The sequence below is a fragment of the Otolemur garnettii genome, unplaced genomic scaffold (assembly GCF_000181295.1).
Source record: "Otolemur garnettii isolate 467f Iridium unplaced genomic scaffold, OtoGar3 scaffold00155, whole genome shotgun sequence".
Classification (NCBI taxonomy): domain Eukaryota; kingdom Metazoa; phylum Chordata; class Mammalia; order Primates; family Galagidae; genus Otolemur; species Otolemur garnettii.
The window spans coordinates 3,124,055-3,137,604 of NW_003852550.1; the positions used below are offsets into that span (position 1 = coordinate 3,124,055).

The window sequence follows — 13,550 nt, forward strand, 5'->3', positions numbered from 1 at the left end:
GTCCCCGTTAGAGTTCACAATTTAGCTAGGAATAAAGCAATTAAGTGCTTCAAGAATAGAGTTGAACTCACTATGTGCATGACTGTACACAAACTTTATTGCTTAAAACAATACTATTTTGAAGATCGGCAGACTGAAACTGTGCTCACTGGGCTAAAATCAAGGTGTTGCCAGAGTTGTGTTCCTTTTCTAGTTTTTAGAGGTCACCTGCATTCTTTGACTCATGGCCTCCTTTATCTCATTTTCAAAGGCAGCCATGGGCAGTCAAGTCATTCTCATATCACGTCATTCTGACTTGGACATTTCTGTCTCCTTCTTCCACATTTAAGGACCCTTGGAATTACATTGGAGCCACTCAGATACTCCAGGATAATATAAATTAGTATATTCGCAAGTTTTGGGGATTAGGATAAAAAACATCTTTGGGAGGCCATTATTATGATGACCATAGGTTCAACTGAAGCTGGATTTGAAAGAGGACCAATACACCAGAACTGTAGACATTTCTCTTCACTACTTGCCCTATCACCACCCATTCTGAACCCTTTACCTCTACACTCTTATGAGGTAACTCAGTGACTCACATGTTTAACCACATATAATTAATGCAGACTCCACAAGTCAAGGGAAAAGTCCTTTAATTCTGACACTAACTACCTAAAGTTCATGTAAATCCTCACAAGTTAAGGACTCAGTGCCAATTTCAGATACCAGCCACAAATGTCAATGTCTCCAAGTTACTCATACTTCTGCCTAGCCAGCTGCAAATTCAGGGATTCCCATGATGTCCCTTCAGGTTCAATAATTCAGTTGAAAGCACTGTATTTGTGAGTACCATTTTATTATAAATGATACAAATCAATGGCCAAATGAAGAGATACATGGGTCCTAACCTTCCATGCCCTTTCCTAGTGCAATCCATGCATGTCATTAGCCCAGCACATTGATGTGTTAACCAATGTCAAATGTCCCTGAGTCTCACAATTCCAAGATTTTTATATGGGGTCTCATTGCATAGACATGGTTGATTAAATCATTTCCCACATTATTGCACTTGATATCTAGTCTTCCTAAAAATTTCTTCCTTTCAGTTCCAATCCTCTAATCACAAAGCTGGGTGGTTTTGTTTTTTTTTTTTTTTTTTTTGGCAACCAACCACCATCCTGAAGCTATCTAGTTTCACCTCCTATGAGTCACCTCATTAGTATAACAAAGATAATCTTATCACCCAGGATGTTCCAAGTCCAAATATATTTTTTTATTATACCACACCCTCTATGATAGTGACATCAGATTTCATTTTCTCTGGTAGTCACTAAGAAAGCTTCACATAAGTGAAGATATTCAATCTATTTTGAAGATCAGTGCAGCTAAAATCAGGGACATATCTGTCCCAAGTTCTTCCTTGATTTGTTTGGACTGTCATAAGTATCAAAAAAATATTTGGTAAAAGAAAGAAAGGAGAGAGAGAGAAGAGGAAGAAGAAGGTGAAGAAGAAGAAGAGAAAAGGAAGGAAGGAAGGGAGGGAGGGAGGGAGGGAAAAGAGAGAGACAAAGAGAGGAAGAAATTATTCTCAAGAACATAGATATTATCCTCAATTATAAATCAAGTAGAGAAAACAGATACATGGAAAAGTGGTTTTTATCCAATCTAGGAGACCAGGGAAAGCTTCATGGACAATGGATTAAGTCTAGAAGGCAGAGGGTGAGACAAAGAAAGTTAAATGGCAAAGATTTGTCCTGAGTAAAGATGTGATTAAATAAAACAGCAGGCTTCCTTGGGGTCAGCCGCTTCTTTTCTTACCTCTTCTTTCCAATTCTTTTCATGTGGCATTTTTCTGCCTACCACTCAGATGCCTTCAGGCTGGGCTATTGCACAGCCTCTCAGAGAGCTCCCTATCTCCATGTCTCCTTTAACTTCTGTCTCACCTCCCTCCAATGCAATGTGCATAGGTCAGCCAGAATCTTGTTGGGGTATGTGGATGTCATTTTCCTACTCACTCAGATACTCAATCACCTCTCATAGGAAGTCCAAACTTCTTCTGGAGAGGGGAAAGATGGTCAAATAGAGGAAGCTTTTGTCAGAAGCTCCTGTCCAGAAGGTAGAAAATTGAACTGAAGTGAACTTGGAGTAGGTGAAAGTGAGGGGTAGATCACAAGGAGAAGTCAAGGTGCTCAGCAGCCCCACTGAGACAAACTATGAGAATGAAGACGAGAAAGAGGAAGGATGAGAATAGAGGACAGTTACAGAGTGTACCAGGCTGGAGGAGCCTTGAGCCAAATAGAAGTGTAAGGGGACCCCTCCCACACCCAGAGGCTCTCTGAAAGCAGAGAAACATAGGATCTCTCACCCCATGTGAGAGCGCCATGAAGGACATTAAGTCCCAGTTTTCCTGTACCTAGGAACATCCTCCTCTGGGTCCCCATCCTGCCTGGCAGAATAGTGAACAATTTTGGCTCCAGCCACCTTGTGGACACTGAGCATCCCCACTCTTTCTTTGGTTATCCAACATATTGCCCCCTCCAGAGGTCTGCTGCACAATATGCAGGCCTGTTGGAGTGCTAGCCAGACCAGATAGCCTTGAGGGGCCTCCCCAGCCACAGGCACAAGACAGGCCAAGGAGCTTTGGTCCTTACCCAGACCCTCCATAGCAACTGAGAAAGTAAGGGTTAAGAGGCCATTTGCTCTCTCACTGGTAACTGGTGAGATACTGAGCCACTCCAGGAAAGAGAGACAGGCTCTGCCTCCAACTCCACCAATGTGTCTGGCAGGATCTCTGAGAAATCCCTGCTTTTTTTTTTTTTTTTTTTTTTTGCAGTTTTTGGCCAGGGGTGGGTGAACCCGCCACCTCCAGCATATGGGGCCAGTGCCTTACTCCTTTGAGCCACAGCCGCTGCCAGAAACCTCTGCATTTTGTGGCCTACTGATCTGAGTGTGCCCTGCCATCCACTATGGGAGGAAATTGTGACTCAACTACACTAACTTTGGTGAAGTAGGGTCCCTCCTGAGTCTCCCTCTTGCTGGGAAAAAGGGATGTTCCTTGGCCTTTGGAGTGGCCCTGTCGGGCATCTGTACCCAGTGGGCCCTGCTGGGAGGTTGAGCCCACAGCTCCATTCATGAGATCTTGGAGAGGGTGATCCTACTCTGAGAAAGCCTAGGAGCAGACTGCAAGCTGCAAATCTGCCTCCTCTAACTGCAGCTGAAAGCTGCAAGATTTTGAATTTGTTTCAGCAAAGACTGTGATAAAAACCACTGCTTTTTAAATTTGTAGCTGAAAATACTAGTCACAGAGAAATTATTGAAATGATAGAAATATAATTCTGCCAAAAGGATAGCAAATAAGATGAATGAAATTGAGGAGAAGATAGAAAAAGAAATCCAAAAGAAGCCCCAAAACTGTCTCAAGAAATTAGTGAAACTAAGGACAAGTCACCAAAGATCTAGGCATAATTAGAAAGGATATAGGAGAACTTAAGAAATTGAAAGAGGCATTCCAGGAGGTTCAAAACACAGTACAGAGGCTCAGCAATGGAGTAAACATGGAGAAAAAAGAATCTCAGAAATCAAAGACAAGACTTTTGAAAGAACCCAATCATTCAAAGAGGCAGAAAAGCGAATAAAAGCAGAAAATTCTCTGAGAGAAATGGGACAAAAGCAAATGCGTGAATATTTGAATCAGAGGTATTCCTAAAGGAGAAGAGAGTCCTAAAATTGCGGAACAGTACTTCAAGACATCATGATGGAGAATTTCACAAGCATTGCAAGAGACTCAGAGTAAAGATAGTAGATAGTTTCAGAACTCCAGCACAACTCAATTCAAACAAAGCATCTCCTAGACACAGTGTAATTAACTTGGCTAAAGTCAAAAAGAGAGAAAATTCTTCAAGCAGCTGGGCATAAGCAAATTCTTATCTACAGGGAGAAAAATATCAGAGTGACACCTCACTTTTCATTTGAAACATTTCAAGCCAGAAGATGGTGGCCATCTACTTATAACCTTCTTAAACAAAACATTTAGGATTTACACAATCCTTAAACAGCCCAGGATTCTGTATCCTTTTAAATGGTTTCATTTTTTAATTTTTATTTTTTGTAGTTTGTGGCTGGGACTGGGTTTGAACCTGCCACCTTCGGTGTATGGGGCCAGCGCCCTACTCCTTTGAGCCACAGGCACCACCCTAAATGGTTTGACTTTTAATGGAGAAATAAAAAAAAATTTTACTAACATGTAAACATTGAGGAAATTCTCCACAAGACCAGCTCTACAGAGGGCACACAGACCTGTTCTTCACACTGGCCAAAACAAAGGACCACCAACTAAGTAAAGATACCCATAAACTACGGGACAAAGCCTAGCTTCCACAATGGTTCAATGGATAAAACAAAGCAATAGACCTTTACAAAATAAGACAAACAGAGCTCCACCGTTATTACCAGTTCTCTCAATAAATGTGAGTGGCTTCAATTCCTCACTGAAGAGACACAGCCTGGCTCAATGGATAAACAAGCACAAGCTAATGATATGATACCTTCTAGAAACACATCTAACCTCTAAGGACAAAACTACACTCAGAGTGAGGGTTTGGAAAACAGTATTTCAGGCAAATAGAAATCAGAAGAAAGCAGGAGTTCTAATCTTATTTGGAGATACAACTGGATTTAAACAAACAAAAATTAAAAAAGACAAAGATGGTCACTAGGTACTGGTAAAGGGAACAATACAAAAAGAAGATATTTTAATCCTAAATATCTATTCACCCAACTTAAATGCTCCCAGATATTTTAAATGAACCCTAACTGATCTGAACAATATGATATTCTGCAACACCATAGGAACTAATGACTTCAACACCCTTCTGACAGAACTGGACAAATCCTCCCTCCAAGCAGAAACTAAACAAAGAAGCAACAGATATAAACACTACTTTAGAAAAAATAGGTTTAACAAATGTACTCAGAACACTCCATCCCAATAAAATCAAGTATATGGGCTCAGCACCCATACCCTAGTGGTTAGGGCACCGGCCACATACACCTGGGCTGGCAGGTTTGAACTTGACCCAGGTCTGGTAAATAATAACAACTATGACCAAAAAAAAAAAAAATAGCTGATGGTTGTGGCAGGCACCTGTAGTCCCAGCTACTTGAGAGGCTGAGGCAAGAGAATTGCTTAAGCCCAAGAGTTTGAGGCTTCTGTGAGCTGCGATGCCACAGCACTCTACTGAGGGCAACATAGTAAGACTCAGTCTCAAGAAAACAAAAAACAAAAAAACATCAAGTATGTGCTCTTCTCATTAGCTCCTGCATCATCTTCCAAAATTAATCATACCTTAGATTACAAATCAAATCTCAATAAATTTAAAGAAATAGAAATTATACCTTGTATCTTCTCAGAACACCACAGAATAAAAGAAGAACTCAACTCCAACAAAAATGTTCATCCCCATGCAAAGGCATGGAACCTGAACAACCTCATGCTGAACAACAGCTGGATCAAGAATCAAATAAGAAGGTAAATCATTAGATTTCTCAAATAAAACAACAATGAAACCACAAATTATAAAAACCTGTGGGAAACTGTAAAGGCAGTCCTAAGAGGAAAATTTATAGCATTAAATGCACATATACAAAAAAAATTTTAGAAGGAGCACAATTAAACAACCTCATGAACCATCTCAAGGAGCTAGAAAAGGAAGAGCAATCCAATCACAAACCCAGCAGAAGAAAAGAAATAACTAAATTGCATCAGAATTAAATGAAATTGAGAACACAAGAACCATTTGGAAGATAAGCAAAACAAAAGAAAATTGGTTATTTTAAAAGGTTAATAAAATGAATAAACCCTTGGCCAGACTAACGAGAAACTGAAAAGATCTATAATACCTTCAATCAGAAATGAAAAAGGCGAAATTATAAAAGATATCATGGAGAAACAAAAGATTATCAATGATTACAGTAAAAAAATCATCTATGCCCAGAAATTTGAAAACACGGAGGAAATGGACCGATACCTGGAATCATACCACCTACCTAAAATCAATCAGGAATAATTAGCAATTTTGAACAGACCAATATCAATCACCTAACTTGCAACAACAATACAAAATCTTCCAAAAAAGAAAATTCTTGTACTACATGGACTAGGATTCTAGTGTACTACACAAGAATTCTACAAAACCTTAAAAGTGGAACTTGTACCTTTACTGCAAAACCTATTCCAAACATAGAGAAGGAAGGAACCATCCCCAACATGTTTTACAAAGGAACTATCACCCTGATAGTTCCCTGATACCAAAACCAGGAAAGAACCCAATAAAAAAGGAAAACTATAGACCAATATCATTAATGAATATCAATGCAAAAATATTCAGTAATATCCTAGCAAACACAACACAACTACAGAGTAAAAAATTATACATCATGATCAGGTGGCCTTTATCCCAGGGATTCAAGCTTGATTCAACATATGTAAATCCATAAATGTAATTCACCACATAAATAGAAGCTAAACAAAGACCATGTGATCCTTTCAATAAACACAGAAAAAACATTTGACAAAATTCAGCATCTCTTTCTGACAAGAGCACTTACAAATAGGCATAGATGGGACATTTCTTAAACTGATAGAGGCCATCTACAACAAACCCATAGCCAATATCATATTGAAAAACTGAAACTGAAAGCATTTCCACTTAGAACTAGAGTTAGACAAGGAAGCCCATTTTCACCACTTCTATTCAACATAATGCTGGAAGTCCTAGCCAATGTTTTCAGGCAAGAGAAGGAGATCAAGTGTATTCAAATGGCGACAGATAAGGTTGAACTTTTGCTCATTGTAGATAACATGATCTTATACCTGGAAGAGCCCAGGGACTCAACTACAAAGCTCTTAGAAATGATTAAAAAATATAGTAATGTCTCAGAATACAAAATCAATGTCCACAAATCAGTAGCCTTCATATACACCAATAACAATCAAGCTGAGAATAAAATCAAAGACATAATACCTTTCACACTAACTTCAAAGAAAATGAAATACCTGGGAATATATCTAACAAAGGATGTGAAGGATTTCTATAAAGAGAACTGTAAAACCCAGAGAAAAGAAATAGCAGAAGAAATTAACAAATGAAAGAACATACCATACTCATGACTGGAAAGAATCAATATTATTAAAATGTCCACACTACCCAAAGCCATCTATAGATTTAATGTGATCTCCATCAATGCACCAACATCATACCTTGAAGAACTTGAGAAAATATCACTTTATTTCATATGGAATCAGAAACAAATTTGGAGGAATCACACCATGAGACTTCAGGTTATACTGCATGCAAATCTATAGCTATCAAAACAGCATGGTACTGGCACAAAAATGCAGTATTAATGTACACAGCTATGATTTAATAAAAATAAATAAATACACAAGTATTTGCCCACAGAAGAGAAAGATACAATTAAATTCACATAAGAGGAGAGGGGAGAAGGTAGGGGCTTTGGTAAACTCTCACCTAACCTGCCATGTAAGGATAATTAGCCCTGCTTCCCCTGTGGAGGGCTTAACTACAACTTGAACTTTACTTAACAAACACAAATAATGCAACCTAATCATTTGTATCCTCATATTAATCTGAAATTTAAAAAAAGGAAAGTCCAAACTTACATGTCAAAGCCCTCTTGAGCCACCTCCTCCTCATTGAACTTCCTTCAGTTCTTTCTACTATCTGACTTGAACTCTGTTCCAGCCACTTCGTTTCCTGAGTGAGAAAATGTCACTTGCTCACTTCTGTCTCTGAATCATCCATTCCTAGGCCAGGAATTCTTCTCTTACCCTCCTCCCTCCCTGAACACAGCTCTGGCAGGAGATCAAACTGATGACTGAAAAAGAGCCCATTGTGGTAAGCAAAATGCAAGTTAGCTCCCTTCAGACCTAGAACAGGCATAACAGTTTTGTATGGACACTTGAGTCTTCAGTCAGCCGTTCCTGGCTAGCCCTAATCCACGAATTCCCCTGAGAACTCCTAAGAGTGAGCTCCCAGGCATGTCAGATCTCATGAGGTTACACTCAAGGTAGTGAGGCTGCTTCTTCCAAAATGGGAAGTTTATATTTAGGGGTTCGCTGGCCCTACTGTCTCCTTTTATATTTTTCCTCTTTTTAATCCTGCACCTGTAACTGTCATTTCCCTCCATCCTGGCAAGAAGAAAAGGGGAGCCTAAAATGTATGTTACAGAGTTAGGACTGAATCTGCTGTGTCATAGGAGAATGTCAGGCGTGTGAAAGCACCCTCTGCCACTTACTGGCTATGTGATCTTGGGCAAAGGGCTCACCATCTCTGTGCTTCAGTTTTCTTATCTATCAAATGGGGATACTAAGAATACCTACATTACTGTTAGCTATTATTATTATCTGTCAATCTCCTATATAGCATCCCTGCCGAGAAGTTAGGTAGCTTGTGTTTTCATGTCTGCAATGATGGGAGCACTGTGACTTCTAGGACATTCTGATTATTTTGTTTTAAAAAGTTACATAAAAAAGAGGTGGTATTTGTAGAGGAATGAATCCTTCTCAGATTTCTAGAAGAAAGCTTGTTTACTATGGATTGTGTGAGGCTAGTTCTTGAGACTGATGCTTACATAATTACATAATGCTGATGATTAGCATAATTACTGATGCTTACATAATTGTAATTGATGTAATTTATATTAATAATAATAGTAATTCGGGAGGTGGGGGCAAGATGGCAGACAAGTACCAGCCTCCAACAGAAGCTCCCTTCCAGAGGGAAAGATAAAGTCCAGAAAACACTCAACAAAGTTGAAGACTAAGAGCCCAGCTGAGAGAGAAGAGTGATATCTGCAGGACACCTCTGCTGAGTCAAGCTGCAACTCCAAGAAAGCAATCTATAGGTACATAATACATCCCAAAGGAAAAGTGTCCGTCCCCACCCCCAAGAAATTTGTGCTTTTCTTTGTTTTCTCTCTGTCTGCCCCTTTGAATTTTCTACAGGCAAGCAAAAAACTGAGGACCTATTATTTCACCCCACGTGTGAGAGCTACAGACAGTGGGGTCTACTCCCCTGGAGAAACCCTGCTGGGACTCCAAACACCCTCTCGCCAGGCAGAAAAATAGAACTAACTTTCTGACTGCCATTTTGAATTTCTAGTCCACCCTTCCCCTCTTGCCTGCAGAGACAGTGAGAGGAGACCCAAGAGCATCGTTCCCCCACCCCTGTAGGACCAAGGGCCCTGTCCCAGCCCTGCATTTGGAGAGCTGCCTCGTGGGGCTGCCGCTTGCTCCCCTCCTCCCAGGGAAGTCACAGCAGCAGTACGCTAGGAGGACTGACCCAGCCCCATGTTCCCCACAAGGCTGCTGGTTGCTCTCCTGCCCACCGGGAAACACCAGCAGCACCCACTGAGGACTGATCCAGCCGCATTCTGGAACTCAATACCCAGTGGCCGAGATCAGCAAAAGGACGATCAGTTGAGAGGGAACCACATTGGAGGGGTGGTACCCCAAGGTGAAGAGCAACAGCCACAGCAGCGGGAACAATAAGGCTCACACTCCTGAGGCTTTTCCAGGCAGACACATTCTGTCTCTCCGGACAACCAGAAGAAGCCAGCATCTTCTCCGGTGGCAGTCACTGTCAGAACGGTTTTGGAGTGGTCTTCAAATGGTGCAAATTCAGCATGGGGCAGAATCAGTGGAAAAATTCTGGTAACCTGAACAACCAGAGTAGATCAACTCCCCCAAGGGAGGATGGGGCAGATAAAATTGAAGATCCTATCCACAAACAGATGGCTGAGATGACAAAAATTGAGTTCAGAATCTGGACAGCAAATAAAATTAACAAATTGGAGGAAAGGAGGGATTTAGAATTTCAAACTATTCAAAAACTATCTCAAGAATTCAATGATTTCACAGATAAAATGACCAAAGATTTTGAAACACTGAGGCAAGAGTTTGCAGCCCTCAAAGATCTGAAAAAATTGGTAGAATTCCTTGGTAACAGAATGGCGCAGGCAGATGAAAGGATCGCTGACATTTAAGACAAAGTTTCTGAACGTGCCCAAGCACTCAAGGATGAAGAGAAATGGAGAACAAAAATGGATCACTCTCTCAGAGAGCTCTGGGATAATTAGAAGAAAATTAATGTTCGTCTTATAGGAATACCTGGAGGTGACGAAGTTGCTTCACAAAGCACAGAGGCTCTTCATGAAATTATGAAAGAGAATTTTCCAGACATGCCAAGAGATCCTGAAATTCAGATAGCAGACAGTTTCAGAACCCCAGCACGACTGAACCGAACAAGACATCCCCCAGACACATCATAATTAACTTCACTAAAGTTAATATAAAAGAGAAAATTCTGAAAGCAGCTAGATTTAAGAAAACTATAACTTACAAGGGGAAGAATATTAGAACGACTGCAGATCTCTCTGCTGAAACCTTTCAGGCTAGAAGAGGGTGGTCATCGACCTAAAACAAAATAACTTTCAACCCAGGATCCTGTATCTAACTAAACTGAGTTTCATTTATGATGGAGAAATTAAATACTTTAATGACATTCACATGTTGAAGAAATTGGCCATAACTAAACCAGCCCTCCAGGATATTCTCAGACCTATCCTCCATAATGATCAGTGCAATCCTCCACCACATAAGTAAACTCACACAGAAAATTTTGATCAAATTCCAACTTCCACAGTGGCGAAAGGATTAAAGATGTGCACCGGACTTTCGAAAAACTCGATACCCCAAATTATACCAGGCTTATCAATATTCACAATCAATGTGAATGGCTTAAACTGCCCTCTAAAGAGGCACAGGCTGGCTGACAAGAATCCCATCTTACCTTAAAAGAAAAATATAGACTCAGGGTGAAGGGATGGTCATCTATATTGCAGGCAAATGGAAAGCAGAAAAAAGCAGGTGTTGCAATTTTATTTGCAGATACAATAGGATTTAAACCAACAAAAGTAAGCAAGGTTAAAGATGGATACTTTATATTTATTAAGGGTAATACTCACTACGATGAGATTTCAATCATCAATATTTATGCACCCAACCAGAATGCACCTCAATTTATAAGAGATACTCTAATTGACATGAGCAACCTGATTTCTCCCAGCTCCATCGCAGTTGGAGATTTTAATACTCCTTTGGCAGTGTTGGATAGATCCTCCAAAAAGAAGCTTAGCAAAGAAATTTTAGATTTAAACTTAATCATTCAGCATTTGGATTTAATGGACATCTACAGAACATTTCATCCTAACAAAACTGAATATACATTTTTCTCATCGGCCCACAGAACATACTCCAAAATCAACCACACTTTAGGTCACAAGTCTAATCTCAACAAATTTAAAAGAATAGAAATTATTCCTTGCATCTTCTCAGACCATCATGGAATAAAAGTTGAACTCAGTAACAACAGGAATCTGCAGACTCATACAAAAACATAGAAGCTAAATAACCTTATGCTAAATGATAGGTGGGTCAGAGACAAGATCAAGAAGGAAATTACCAAATTTTTGGAACAAAACGACAATGAAGATATGAGTTACCAGAACCTCTGGGATATTGCAAAGACAGTCCTAAGAGGGAAATTGATAGCACTGCAAGCCTTCCTCAAGAAAATGGAAAGAATGGAAGTTAACAATTTAATGGGACATCTCAAGCAACTAGAAAAGGAAGAACACTTCAATTCAAAACCCAGCAGAAGAAAAGAAATAATCAAAATTAGAGCAGAACTAAATGAAATTGAAAACAAAAGGATTATACAACATATCAATAAATCAAAAAGTTGGGTTTTTTGAAAAAGTGAAAAAGTCAATACGATAGAGAAACCTTTGGCCAACCTAACCAAGGAAAAAAAAGAGTAAAATCACTAATCTCATCAATCAGAAATGGTAAAGATGAAATAACAACAGACCCCTCAGAAATTAAAAAAATCCTTAATGAATATTATAAGAAACTTTATTCTCAGAAATACGAAAATCTGAAGGAAATCGACCAGTACTTGGAAGCACGCCACCTTCCAAGACTTAGCCAGAAGGAAGTGGAAATGTTGAACAGGCCTATATCAAGTTCTGAAATAGCATAAACTATACAAAATCTACCTAAAAAGAAAAACTTGGGACCAGATGGCTTCATGTCAGAATTCTACTAAACCTTTAAAGAGGAACTAGTACCTATACTACTTAACGTTTTCCAAAATATAGAAAAAGATGGAATACTACCCAACCCATTCTATGAAGCAAACATCACCTTGATTCCCAAACCAGGAAAAGACCCAACAAAGAAAGAAAAGTACAGACCAATATCATTAATGAATATTGATGCAAAAATATTCAACAAGATCCTAACAAACAGAATACAGCAACACATCAAACAAATTATATACCACGTCTTAGAAATGAAAGCCAACTTCACCTTGCCAGATGTTGGGGACTTCCTGGATGAGGTTCTCTTCATTTAGCTGCAGTGGGAAGAAGGAGACAAGCTGGTGAGGCAATACAATGAGGAAGGCCGCAAGGCTGGGCCACGCCCTGAGAAGCGCTTTGACAACTGAGATGGTATGGTGGCTTTCGAGGCTGTGGGGATGGTGGTGGCTTTCAGCGCTATGACAACCAGCCCCCCCCCCCCGAAGCAACTGAGGAGGCTTCCAGAACCGAGGAGGAGGCAGTGATGGAGGAGACAACTACCGAGGAGGTTTCAACTGCAGTGGAGGTGGTGGCTATAGCCAGAACCATTGGGGTAACAGCAACCGGGATAATAACAACTCCAATAACCCAGGCAGCTACAACTGGACTCCCCAGCAAGAGCCGCCACCACAGCAAACACTGCCACCACAGCCACCACCCCAGCAGCCTCTACCACCACCCAGCTACAGCCCTGCTCGGAACCCCCCAGGGGCCAGCAGCTACAACAAGAACGGCAACATCCCTGGCTCAAGTGCCAATACCAGCACACGCACCATCAGCAGTTACAGCCCTCCACAGCCGAGTTACAGCCAGCCACCCTACAACCAAGGAGGTTACAGCCAGGGCTACACAGCCCTACCACTACCACCTCTGCCACCACCTGCCTACAACTATGGGAGCTACAGTGGCTACTACCCAGCCCCTTATATCCCACCACCGCCCCCCACTGCACAGACCTACCCTCAGCCCAAATATAACCAGTATCAGCAGTATGCCCAGCAGTGGAACCAGTACTATCAGAACCAGGGCCAGTGGTCACCATACTATGGGAACTACAACTATGGGAGCTACTCCGGGAATACACAGGGTGGCACAAGCACACAGTAACCAGTGTGCCTCAGATGCTCCCAGAGGACCTTGCTGGCGTCCTCCACCAGCGCCTGCCTCTGCCCTTCCTCTACTCTCACTGGGTCCTGTGGTGCTGGGGATGGAGTCATCCCAGGGCTGCCTCCCTCTAGCCCACTGCCTCCGCTATGAGGGGCTTCTTTCCCCCACACAGGGCCAGGCATTTTTTTCTCTGGACTCAGACAGGAAACAAGGACCTTTTATTTTCTGTTTCTCTC

General features: G+C 40.9%; 2 pseudogenes; one reads left to right on the plus strand and one right to left on the minus strand.

Moving 5' to 3' along the window:
- LOC100954238 overlaps positions 1 to 9,626 on the minus strand; it is a 177,654-nt pseudogene extending 168,028 nt beyond the window's left edge.
- A 64-nt stretch (positions 9,627 to 9,690) lies between these two features.
- Positions 9,691 to 13,334, plus strand: LOC100954550 (annotated as a pseudogene).
- The last annotated feature ends 216 nt before the right edge of the window (positions 13,335 to 13,550 follow it).